The sequence below is a fragment of the Lactuca serriola genome, chromosome 1, assembly GCF_051521515.1.
Source record: "Lactuca serriola cultivar US96UC23 chromosome 1, Lser_US96UC23_V15, whole genome shotgun sequence".
In the NCBI taxonomy this organism is placed as follows: Eukaryota; Viridiplantae; Streptophyta; class Magnoliopsida; order Asterales; family Asteraceae; genus Lactuca; species Lactuca serriola.
The window spans coordinates 59,702,479-59,716,312 of NC_136408.1; the positions used below are offsets into that span (position 1 = coordinate 59,702,479).

At 33.0% G+C, this 13,834-nt stretch overlaps 1 pseudogene across 1 annotated transcript; it reads left to right on the forward strand.

Moving 5' to 3' along the window:
• The first annotated feature begins 8,577 nt into the window (after positions 1–8,577).
• Positions 8,578–12,883, forward strand: LOC145089388 (cationic amino acid transporter 2, vacuolar-like; annotated as a pseudogene). Its single transcript, XR_013701392.1, has 13 exons — positions 8,578–9,280; positions 9,468–9,540; positions 9,628–9,993; positions 10,096–10,170; positions 10,270–10,342; positions 11,063–11,115; positions 11,224–11,366; positions 11,616–11,817; positions 11,908–11,992; positions 12,086–12,220; positions 12,290–12,403; positions 12,482–12,580; positions 12,651–12,883. The product of XR_013701392.1 is annotated as a cationic amino acid transporter 2, vacuolar-like (transcript).
• The last annotated feature ends 951 nt before the right edge of the window (positions 12,884–13,834 follow it).

Below are 13,834 nucleotides of genomic sequence, written 5' to 3' on the forward strand. Positions count from 1 at the left end.
GAACTGATTCGTAACAACAATTTTCTCCATACATAACAATATGTGCTTTAAAATGTTATATTGTACAACTCTATAAAGCAAAAATTGTTGTGTATAGAAAAATTTTATTGTATACGATTCACCACCCTATTATAATACCCTTTTATTTTTATTTTGTAATTTTTAGTTTTTATTAACTTTTTTATTCCTTTAATATTTATTATTTTTGTTACGGCCCACCTTCTTACCACACACTTCTACTTTTCTCACGTCTATGATATTACCACCACTCACCTCCTTTTCGCCTTTGGCAACCACCACTTGTCAAAATCAATCCTAAACCTTTAATTAAAACCAAATATCCAACCTACAAATCCCGAGTGTCAAACGAAAATATGAATTACCGTTATTTGAATCCCAATTAATAACCATACCAAGTTAAACCTAATTCAAAACCAAACCTGATGAAATTATCCATATGAAATTCCATAAATTAAAGGCATTGATGGTGGTTATAGGTCTAATGGTTATAATCATCCATAAATCCAAATTTGGTGACGGTGGCAGAAAGAATCAATGGTAGTGGTGGAAAAGTCTAGAAGTCAAATTCCAAACATAAATAGATGATTGTTCCAAAATAAAGTTTGGTTCAAAAAGTGTTCAATCTAAATAAATTAAAATAAATAAATAATCAAGTTAGAATAATGGAATAGTTAGATTAAATCATAATAATTGGTTAAATGATAAGCTGGAAATGTTAAATTTTGAAATTATAACAATTTAGGGTTTAGGGTTAAAAATGTCAAAATGAAGAAAGTGCATTTGACCAAAGGTTTGAGTCACTTAAATGATGGTTGGGCTATTAAAGAATAATATGGATGGTGAAGGACTAGTTGAGTCAACCTTTAAAAGATCACAAATATGTAGAAGGTGGTGGTTTTAGTCAAAATATGTAACCTTGAAGGTAGAATTCAAAAATAAGGGAAACAATAGGTGTACCTTCTCTTTCACAACCTTGTATTCCATCTAGAGGTTTTGAATAGGAGCTCATGTTAGGGTTTCAGTCAAGCATAGATTTGTCAATTGAAGCAACAATTGAAGAAATCTAAGGATTTCAAGGTATAATTCCTCACTAGTTCATCTTCAAATTCGAATTTATGATGGGGGTAGAAACCTAATGTTGATTTTAAATTAAATTGATGTCTAGGGTTTTGTTTTCCAACCCTTCTGAAGTTATAAACCTAATCGTATGATTCATTTGCTGGATTTGGTGTTTAGGTAAGAATTTAGCCATAAGCCTAGAATCTCAAATTATGATCATGGAATTGTTAAGTTGATTTCTAAACGATTATATGATCATTTATTTTGTTTTTCTGCAATAAATCCATTATAGATGCACAAACTCATTTGAATGAGAGAATCATAGCTTAAAAGATGATTTTGGGATTTTATTATTGAGTTAGGAAACTAATATGTTGATTTGAACATCTAGATACGTAAATGGTATTTTAAATCATGAATGGATATATTGTGATTGATTTGGATGTGAAACACGAATAATTTCTTGATTTCTAGGTGATTCTAATAAATGTTTAGTCATAACGGCATTTTGGGAACTATGGAATTGAGATAGTAATTCCATAGTTATATTAAGATCCTAGAATCCTTTAGAATGTGATTTAGCATGATATTATGCATTTGGAAACATTCATTTGAATATTAAATGCATTTGGAATGGATTATATTTCTAGTAAGAGGTTTTATTACAAAATTTAAGTTATCAAGTCCTTTGTTTAAGAGTTTAAGGGGCACTTGGACTCTAAGTTAATGTTGAGCAGTTAATGGATTAAGTATTTTATATGATATCTTCTAAACATGTGTGGAAACCCATGTAAGTGGTAAAAAATGAATTGGAAAATACCTCCAAAAGATATGCAAAAGTAGAATGGTCAATTGAGAAATCAAAACTGAAATATGGCAATTTGTTATGTAGAATGCGATGTACTCTACAAGAGAATGTGATGCATATTGGAGAGAGGCGTGTTCTCTCTTTAAAACGTGATGTGTGTTGCTCTCTTCCACTTTATACTTGGTCACCAAAAATTGTTTTGTTCATAACTTTTGCATATGGACTCAAAATCACGCATTGTTTTCTCATATGTTAATACTTTAGCATAAGGAATGTTTGAAACTAATATATATATATATATATATATATATATATATATATATATATATATATATATATATATATTGGAGTTTAGAGCTTAATAAGTAGATTAATGGGTCACTTAATGGGGTATTGACTCATTTCTAGTTACATCTAGGTGATGCTTAAGTTCAAGAACCATTATAGATGGGTATATTAGTCTTTTGACACCTCTTCATGATAACACTAGGAATTGATTGAGAAGCATAGATCTTGGAGAATAGTAATTCAAATGAATACGATCTTGGTGTTTGCTAATTTTTGGAGTAAGGTGAGCTACCGGTAACACACATCCCTTACCTTACATTGTATTTTTTTTTATATATATTTTCCTAAAATGATATTGATTGCTACATAGATCTTGAGTAACTAAATCGAGTTTATTATTTGTATTGTGAGTAGAATTTTATATTATCCTCATGTGCACAAATATAGGCTAGCTACCCCTTATGTGGCCTAGGGTGATGGCCCTAGTGTCTAGTTTGTAGATATAAGTGCAAAAGTTAACAGTGTTGTCTATCATGAACTCTTCATATCCGGCTATCAAGACTAGTTATGAATATTAGGGCAAATATTCATTGTTTCATTTGTCATGAGCTTTACATATCTGACCTTAGTTAGTGAGTTTGACTTATTAGATTTGGCAAAATGGTGAGAACAATTTCATGCATTGCATCTTATCTTATTTAAAAAATCTTGATTTATTATGTATGTAATTTGTGGGACTTATCTATCCTTTCTGGAAATAATATTGTTAGAAATAAATCTTTTGGGCATTTAAGTCCCTTGATTTGATTTGTATTATTAAACCCTAATTGTTCAATGTGTTTTAAACTATTTTTGGAGGCTTGATTTGAGTAATTTGGATTTACATCCTCTCGTTCAAAATGAATCAACCTCGGGTAACACAAGGCAAAATCATTGCCTAACTATTTTGATATGTGTTCAGATTAAATGATTCGAGAAATTAGAGATGGGAGACATTTTCTAACACCTTAGCTTGTAGGGAACTTGAACCTTATTAAGATAATTATTGATTCCTTACATTTTAAACAAGAAAACCTTTTTGAGTTGTTATGGGAACGTAATTTTTCATCAATTGTCACACCCCCAATATAACTACATGATTGTCTAGGTGTTCTATTTCCCTTAGAAACTTTTAGTGTTATTGTTTTAGCGTATGCACTTTATTTAGAGTGTTTTAGTCCCATGGTATTTATAGTTCCATATCATGTATGGTTAGATATGTCAGTTCACTATAAACAATGCTCTAATACCAACCTGTCACACCCCCGAACCAGACGGCGGAAACGTCTGAGAGCTCGTGTGATTATCATTTGAAATATCCTCACAATAAATATATATATATATATATATATATATATATATATATATATATATATATATATATATATATGAAACATAACATAAACATCACCATTCATTACATATTACAACCAATATGGTTCACATCAAGTACATTGCTTCACAGTACATAATTCAAAACATAAATTGTACGGAGATTAGCACGTCAATATAAAATTCCCAAAATACTCTTGATGATTTATTCGGCTTAACGATTACCTGAGAATACAAGCTATTTTGAAAATGATCAACATATATAATGTTGGTGAGTTCATAAGCATGTTTAAGTGAAAGATTTTGTATTGTTTGTAAAACCTATAAAATCCGATTTCTGTAAATTTTATGAAAATGATGTAATGATCAAGAATAAAAGTATGTGTGATTTCCTTTGTAAAAACATATATAAGTAAGCAATTCAAAAAAATTCCTTGTATTGTATCTATTGTAAGTAGAGGGTAATGAATAATAGCATTTCCTAGAAAATCCTATATTTTCTTATTTATAAATGTGTCGTAATCCTTGTATGATCGTAAGAATTGTTTTCGTATAATTATGATTTAAGCACTTTGATTTCCATAATGTATCGATGGTAATGGATCTCTACGTGAATCGTTATAACAATGCATAATAATGACTAATTCACATGTCTTGGCGTTTTTCCAAACATCGGTTTGGATCAAGATTTTGGCACCCTAGACTGGCCTAGTCTAACTGTAGTGAACAACTCAGGTGTGGGGGAGTCACCCCCGTATAGATCTATCCACAAACTTTCGTGCTCCCTCCAGGAGACTCTAATTATAACTACAGGCTACGGTCATACACTCAATGGTGTCAATCGAGAAGTCGCACTAGATCCCAATGATTTGTCACATGAATATGTTTAATGTTTAACGTAATTTGATTTACTAACACCTGATGATACTTGAATGTGAAAGACACGGCCCAACAAACATGAATAAGGACAGTTGCGGCCCATTAAACACGTAAGTTATTTCTAGGCTTGATGGCATGCAAACGGACACGTTGAAGCCCATTAAGCATACAATGAATCTCTTCGGGCAAAAATTAACATGCGAATGGGCAACTAAGGCCCAATAACATGTAAAAATTAGTTTAGACCCATTGAGCATGTCATTGGGTCACTAAGGCCCAGTAGACATTAATTGAATATATTGGGCCCAATAAACATGCAATTGGACCACGAAGGCCCAATAAGCATGTATTACAAGTACCAGGCCGAATATTCGTACCATTGTTCTATTTTTGTATATTTGATGTGGTATAGTGTTTTTTTATATGAAGCATTACTTATGATGTTAAGATACCCAAAGTTTGATCTATAACAATATTATTAGTTTATAAAAAAAAATATACCATTTTTAAATCCTTATAAGAATTTACATCCTTGGCCCAATGGTTTAATAATTGACACATTCGACTCAAAATATTTATTTGACCATTTCAGCTCCTTTTTCACATGAAATTACATTTTCAGTCCCTTCTTAGTATAAAATGACATTCTTAGTCCTCTTTGATGAAAAATGACATTTTTAGTCCTTTAAGTCATTTTACTTGGCATTTTCGGCCCAATTGTAATTTAAATTACAATTTCAGCTCAAAATGCAATTATTGACATTTCCAGCCTTATTTGGCAAAACTTTATGTTTTTGGCCCATTTTCCGTGAATTTTACATTTTCGGCCTAAATTCCAAAAAACTTTGTATTTTTAACCCAATTTAGAAATAATGTCATTTTTAAACCTGATTTTGGTTTATTTACATTTTTGGCTCAAAATTTTGATCAAATAACATTTTTAATCCTAAAATCTGATATTTTTGCAATTTGGGCCTAAAGGCTGTAAGGCCCAAAAAGAGGCCCAATATGTGAAATATTACACTTTTGGTCCGTTGGAAAGTATAGTTGTTATAAAAACTCATTTTATACAAATGTGACCCTTTGATCCTTATAAAACCATAGGTGTCACTTTAGTCCCAGTCTTTTGTTTATTTGTCAAAAATGGACCATATACAAGATTTTTGTTTTGTTTTTCACATATTAGGCATGTATAACACTTTTGTCTTTGTAGTATGATGTATAGATTGTTATAGTTTGTGAATCTCACCCATTTTGTTTAAGTTTTATAGATCCATCGATTTTTATCACACAAACACAACATAAGCCAAGAAAATCACACATAACATGCATAAAACACATCAATCTACACATTTTACTTGTATTCTCCCTAAAAAAACATGTAAAACCGAAAACAAGGGGGTATGAACTCACCTTTGCTTGTTGTTCTCGGTTTTGAAGAAGAAATGGAAGAGGTTTTGGCTCTAGCAAGCTTTCTTGAGTGGATTTCGAACTTAAAAAGTTCTAGGAAGCTAGATCATGAAATAGAGTGTTTATAGATGAGAACTCTTGCATGAAATGGAGACAAATCATTTAAGTGTGTTAGCAACTTACCTAGAAGTGATCTTTGTAGAATAATTCTTGGATGCACGCATACAAATCACGAAAATTTGAGGAGTAAAGAGGAGTTTTTGGAGAGAGCTTTTGAGAGAAAATGGAGATGATGGGGGTGTTGTGATCTTCGTCCGAGGGTAGAAGAAGAGAGAAGGAGATAGGGTTGAAGTGATAGGTGCATGGAAACCCACCATGCAAAAGTGAGGTGGCAAGTGCACAATTTATCCCTCTTTTTTTTTACTTAAATATATATATATATATATATATATATATATATATATATATATATATATATAGGCCGATCAATTGGGCTAGGAGGAAGGAATGGATTATCTTGGGTTATTCCTTGCCTTTGCTCGAAATCATGAGGCCCAAGAATTATTTTTCGGCCCACTGGGCCCTTAGAATGGTTTACGGCCCAATAAAAATCCATTAGGGTAAATGGAAATCATTTATGGCCCAATAAGACCCATTAGGATTAGAATGAATCATTATAGGCCCAAATGGTCCAAAATGTTATAGATTTATGATTTGGGTCCATTCAGAATCCAAATAGGGTTTCTAAGCCCAATAAAGTTGAATTGAATGCGTATTGGTCCATTAGGCCCAATAAGGAAATCCTAGTCCATAATAAACTTGAACCGGGATTTTTAGGGTTTTCAACTCATTATTGACTATTTGAATACTTTGTATGGAGTTTTGAACTTCACTTGTGAATCTTGATTAAGTTTGTTGTCATAGAATGAACATAGTGCATGGTATCAAGTTAGAGTTACAATTTTTATCATAGATGACGTTTACATGATTACAGAATTTCATAGCTAAAATGCAGTTGTGACATCAATTATTTTAAATTTTATAATTTTATAATTTTCAAAACTAAACATTTCCTTTCAAATGATATTTTAAAACCACCCGGGCGAGGGGTGTTGTAGAAAACATCAATGGTGATGGTAGTTGTATGTTGCTAGCGAAGGTTGTAATGGTGACAGGTGGGTGTGGACCGGTACGGTGGCAGTGATTTAGTGTTGAAGGATGAGTTTTTCGAATTTGAGAGAAGGAGGCGTTGATGTTGGTAAGGTTTGTGGTAGGTGATAGAAGAAGGACGAGTATGTTACAATTCTTTGGTTTAAAGGGTGGTGGTGATGTAGGGTTGAAGGAAGAGTTCGCCAGAGTTGAGATGGGGAGATAAATGAGAGAAACTGGTTTGTTTGTCTCGGGTGAGAGGAGAAGAAGGGTCTAAGGGAAAAGAAGAAGGGCACGACGATAGGTGAGGGTGATTGTAAGAAAGGATAGGGAGCGGGGTGGGTCGGACCCACTTGTTTAAATAATAATATCAGTAAGTATCTAAAAAATAAATAAGAAACTAAATACATAAGGGCAATATATTCATTTCAGGTATACCAGAGACGAAAATCGCAACAAAAAATCACAGTGACGGTCCAAATAAAAAATGAAAAAAAAAAAAAAAAAAACACCATGTTCAGCACGAAACATGTACATTTAACCATCCCACATCAACGATTCATGTACTTTTTAGAAACGGCAAATTTTTAAAACCCAGCTAAGATAGAAGCTAGAAAAGAGGGAAAGTCTTAAAACGAGCTAAAAGCAACTAAATGGCTTAGGTGTTGTTTGATAGTTACTGACTGAGTTAGATCTGAGCAGGTCAGAGTTCAGACTGGGTCTGAAGACAAAATCTACGTCTGACTAAAATCATGTTGTTTAATTATCCATCTGACTAGCTGTGTTAAATGATAAACATGACCATTTTACCCTTTCTATTAAAAAAAACATATCATGAACCGGGAAATAGTAATGAATTTGATTGATTACTAGTTTTTTACCATATTTTCACATGTTAAAACAATTAACATATGTACATTTATAATAGTTTCTTACAAATATATTTTCTCTTGATATGATAATAATGCCTGATTTTTACTATAAGAACCACCAATCAATTTTAGATAACCTGATGACTTCATTGAAAGATGACTTTATGATAGTTTCTTCCATCTTGACTTGATAACCTCCACCAAATATCTTTCAATGTAAGCTGAATAAAATTTCAAAATCTTTGAAATGAATCATCACGTTTTCTCCCATTTAATCGGCTTGATCAGATACCTAAAACGCAAACAGAAAATAATCCATGATCGATCCATGATTCTCTTCTATCTTATCTGCAAAAACAAAACATAAAATACAAGAGCATTACGTCTACATTTTTTTCATCAAATTCATATTGTAGTGTAAAATTAAATAATTAATCATAGAAGATTACTTATCAATTCTGAAAAAATAATCACAAAAGATGACTGATCAATTCTGCAGTGAGATTAATCACCACTTAAAAGTTTACATCTTTTTCATCAAATCCAATTAACCACACAATTATAAGAAATTAATCACATTATAGGTTCAGTACAATCATGAACACTTATAAGTGATCAAAAATCAACTTCTTTTTCATCGGGTTCAGTACATAAACACAAAACGAAGATGGACACTACTAGAAACCTAACCTACAGCGACGGAATCAGCGACAGATTTTATCTGTAGCTAATTAGCGACGGTTTACTGAGGAATCACTGATGGAATGCATAAATATTTCAATCCAAATAATTATAGAAGTTTAGAGACGTATTACCAAGGGATCAATGACAGATTGGTATGATTTTATCGACAAAAAAAAGTCCCTCGCTGAACCGTCGAAAAGTAAAACCTCTCAACGAGGGAATAACGACGGATTGCAAAAAATCAGTGGCTTTTTTCCTGGCCCTCGCTAAACCCTTGCAGAAAATCTACGCCTTCCTTTTTTCATTCCTGGCTTTTCTTCCTTTACTCGTTCCCTCGTTTTATTTTCATTCCCACCGATTTATTCCCAAAGTGACGATTTCCTACCAAATCCCTATATGACCGTCAAATCTCTAATCTGTCCAGGAAATCGCCTCCACCACAGTCAACCTGTATCATCCCTCTTTCAAGCCTCTCAAAGGAAAACTTGATCTGAAATCACATCCTCGTTGGCTTTCTTCTCGGTTTGACTCCCTTCCTCGTTGACTCACAACTTACTTCCATGCCAATGCCTTTCGATCTGTTGATTCACAACTACTCCAGACCGTACAACTGCTCAGCGGCAACAACGACGTCGATCACCCGATAAGATAGCGGTGGTGGTTCTGTTGGCGGTAGCTGGATCACAGTGGTGGTCATCCCATTCAAGCTCTTGTTTATAGAAATTTGATTAACCTTGAGGTAATTTTGAACTTTGTGGATGATATGCATAAGTTTAGGTCATTGTATTGTGTTGTGTTAGATTGATAGGATTAGCTATGAATTGATAATCTTGACAATTGATGAAGTTAATAGCATGTACCTAATTGAAAACAAGTAGCAATGTGTTGAAAATTATTCAATGAATTAATCTCGTGAATTACTCAAGGAATCTAATCTCCTGGAAAGTGGATGAAGACTGTTCTTTTTGGGAAGAGTCATCAAAATCTAATATCTCAAAAGTAAGTAAAAGTGTTAATTTACAGTTTACAGTTACACCTGTTACTAGTAAAACACATATACATGATGGTATCTTATTATTCTTGAAGGATGCTAGTTTAGACAAAAAGACCTCTATTACCCTCAACACACAATCAAATGATCTTGCTGTTGACTCTACTGTTATGTCAACACCAGTGTGCCACATCAGCAACATAAATGGAGAACAATCACAGTTAGAGAAGAGCTCCAGTGCCAACTTACTAAATGTTGCAAATGATGATGATTTAATCAGGCTAGAACAGGTTGCTACTAAGGCACAAGCAGCTTTCAGGGGATACTTGGTAAGGTTAATGCATATTACAAGAACATTGCAGGAAATAGCAATTTACTTCACTCCACTTACTAATATAGGATCTTTCAAGCCTTCTTGTAATATTTCAGTTACATTTAATGATGTGAAAACTCACAAACAAGTAAGCTATTCTTATTGTTCTCATTCTAGATAGATGATTATTGTTTAGTATATCAATACTTTGGCCTGCTATAATAATTCTTCTTTACTAATTCATCATCAGGTTCCTTTGAAGAAGGAAAATGGTCAGATATCAATGGTGCCTCTTTTCCAAAGTCAAGAAAGCATTGCTGGAGTGGTATTTATTGATGGTTTTGTAATTTTGTTGGATAATAAACATCTTACTTGCTAGCTACTGATCGAAACAAGTTGAATTTACTTATTTACCCTTTTGCAGATATTTGTAGACCCAATGCAAGGGAAGAAGGTCGAACATAATGGCATTAAAATAGAACTCCTTGGTCAAATTGGTGAGTTTTCTACTTATTTATAGGAGAAATTGTCATGCAAATCAATATTAATAATATTTTAGTATTTTATTTCTGTTTGTATAAATTTATTTTGACAGAGGCAACTTCTATGACTTTACCTCTGTTGGTAAGTCCATCTGTTTGGAGGCTAACTTTTACATGTTATTGATGAAATGACAACTTTTATGTTGTTTTTTCATTGATAATTGATAATTCAACATCATTATTCATCAGTAATTTACTATGTTACCCTTTGTTATGTAGTTCGTGAACTGGATGTTCCTGGTGAAATATATGAAAGGAAAACATTTCCTTTTGAATTTTCTTCAGTTGAAATGCCTTATGAGACATACAATGGTGTCAATGTGCGACTTACGTAAACACCATCTTATATCTAAATTCAAATAACATACAAAAAAGCATAAAACCATGATTATGATTGCATATAAAATGGGTTTTAGCAAGTGATGAAGCTCTATTTTTGTAGCAAGTTGAAAATTATAGTCTGTGTTCTAGAGTGAAATTAAGTAGTTGACATCTGTGAAAAATGTTTTCTCTTGATCACAATTTAAAAGTAAAATTAAAGCAAAAGTAACACTTTACATGGAAATATATTTAGTGTTATAACATATCTCCATATCTTCATATCTCCATGTGAAATATATTTTGTAGTTGTTTCCTTTTATTAATTTTTTTTAATCATTATTCATTTCTTGACAGATCAATGTGTCAATATATAAGTACGACATCCCTTGAGTAGTTCTCCAAGGCAGGTATGTAATTTTGTCTTATTTCCTCTTCTTTTTTGGCCAATGCATCTTTTGATCAATGTAATGTAACTATTGAACGATTATGATAAACATGCTCTAATGATTCTGTAGGAAACATGATAATAACCTCCGTTAATGATTTTAGAAAGACAAATAGAATTAGTTTTTATTCCCTTGGTTGATGCAAGTGTCGCTAGAGCTGAGGGTTTTCAGTTGGCCAAATGTCTCTCTGTTTTTTGATCTCATTGCCATTGGTAAACTTTCAATCAACTTACGTATCATCACTTTTCACCTTTCATCGTCTATCTGTTATTGATCACTTCTCGGATTTACATTAAGTAAAATTGATACATACATATGTTTTGTTGATTAATACACGCTGTTTCTTTTAGTGTCGTTATGCAATGAATTTGTTATGTATGTATGTATGTATGTATGTATGTATGTATGATGTTGGGATGTATTGGTATCAATTAACCTAAAAGTCAAACCAATTTTATCAGGATTTGGAGAAACAATTGGAGCTGGAGTTTACATTCTTGTTGGAACAGTTGCTAAAGAGAAAATAGGGCCTGCAATCACAATATCATTCCTCATAGCCGGAATAGCAGCTGGACTTTCAGCATTATGTTATGCATAAATCGCATGTCGTTGCCCATCTACAGGGAGTGCATATCACTATTCTTACTTATATGTTGGAGAAGGGTAATCTCGTAATTTCTCCTAAGAATTCTCTTATTCATATATTCATATTTTCTTTCTGCAAATCAATATTCTATCCCCTTCAACTTCCAGTGTTGCTTGGTTGATTGGTTGGTCCCTGATTCCTAAATACACACTTGGTGGAGCAGCAGTAGCCCGTGGCATATCCACAAATATGGTGCACTTCATCTCCTTTTTCTTTCAACCTAATTTATAATTTCAAGTTTCTTTTTCTTTTTCTTTTTCGAATTATAATTTCAGTTTTAAACAGGCTGTGTTTTTTGGAGGTCCAGATAAGCTTTCTGCTTTCTTAACTCGACCCACCATTCTTGGAATTGTAGTTGATCCTTGTGCTGTTGTTTTAGTCTTCATTATAACTGGACTACTTTGCACTGGAATCAAAGAGGTATTTTAGTCCTTTCAGTTAATGACTTATTCTTAAATTTTATTATACTAATAAAATGAATACTTTTAGAGTTCATTGGCTCAAGGCATAATCACTACAATAAACGTTGTAGCCTTGCTTTTCATCATAGTAGTTGGTGGATACATAGGTTCCAAGACTCAATGGATATAAAGTTCCAGGCGGGTAATATGTTCATTTTTTTCACATGTGTTAAATTACCATTTTACCCTTGGCAACATGAAACATGTTTCAGATTTTCAGGTATTTCCCGTATGGAGCTAATGGAGTACTTGCTGGATCTACAAACGTTTTTTTTTCTCATATGATGGTTTTGATGCAGTAACCAGCACAGCAGAAGAGGTAACACTAGTGATTGTGATTGTTCTTTCTAAAGGGTATAATTGTAATTTTCATATTGTTTATATTACAGGTGAAGAATCCTCAGAGAGATGTATCCACTGTAGTGATTGGTTTGGTGCCATGTTCCCAATTAGACCCTGATACCCCTATCGCCTCTGCTTTTGCTAGTTATGGAATGAATGGAGCAGTGTAAGCATACAACATTTATTTCTGAAGGGCGTAATTGTAATTTCATGTTTATTTACATCTAAAACAATCATCATGATTTCATATATGTTATAACAATCGGATCTGTTACTGCTCTCTGTGCTGCTTTTGGTTGTATCATTATTTGATGTTTTTTAGTATAATAATTTGATGATTGTAGTATTTTGTTCCTTTTAGAATCATAATAAAAAAAATGATATTATAAGTTCGCGACGGATTAGTGACAAAAAAAAATAATAATAATGCATGAATTTAGTGAGGGATTAGCTACATAAAAAAAATTATGTCTAAAGTTTGTGACGGATCAACGACGGAAAAAGAACAAAATTAATTTAAGAATTTTTCGAGGGATTACCTATGGGGAAAAATCATGTCTAAAGGTTGCGACAGATCAACGATGGACAAAAAAAAATTTAGTATATATATGAACTTTGCAAGGGATTAGCTACGGAAAAAAAAAATGATCATGGAAATTTGCGACAGAACAGAGACGGAATGTCTTTAACAAATTTTGTCGCTAATGTCCTGGGTAAATGTATTGAGTAACATTTATCGACGGATACTCTGTCGCTAAATTTGTCGCAAGGAAAAACTAATCCATTGCTAAAACCCTCGCTAAGTCATTAGCCACATTTTAATTACCTATGGAGTGAATCTGTCGCTGATCCATCGCAAACAACATTTAGCGATGGAATAGCGACGGATTCGTCCGTCTCTAAAACCCCTGTTTCTAGTAGTGGGAGGACAAGGGTGGATCGGAGAGATAGGGAGTTGGAAAATTGATTTCTAACCTTACTAGCATTGGAAGAAGTCGACATTGAATAGGGCGGAGATGGATGACAAGGGCGGTGATGGAAGGTGTTTGTGATGGAGTATTTTGCGTCGTTGAGGAGGTGTAGACGTCCGGAGCGTTGTCGTCGAGGGCAAAGATTTTCTTTTTTATCAGTCAGCTATTATTTTTGGCGGACCTAATCAGCAATTATCCGGGACAATGGGTCAGAAGAAAAATCGTCATAAATCAAACATTCTGACGAGACTGAGTCAGAC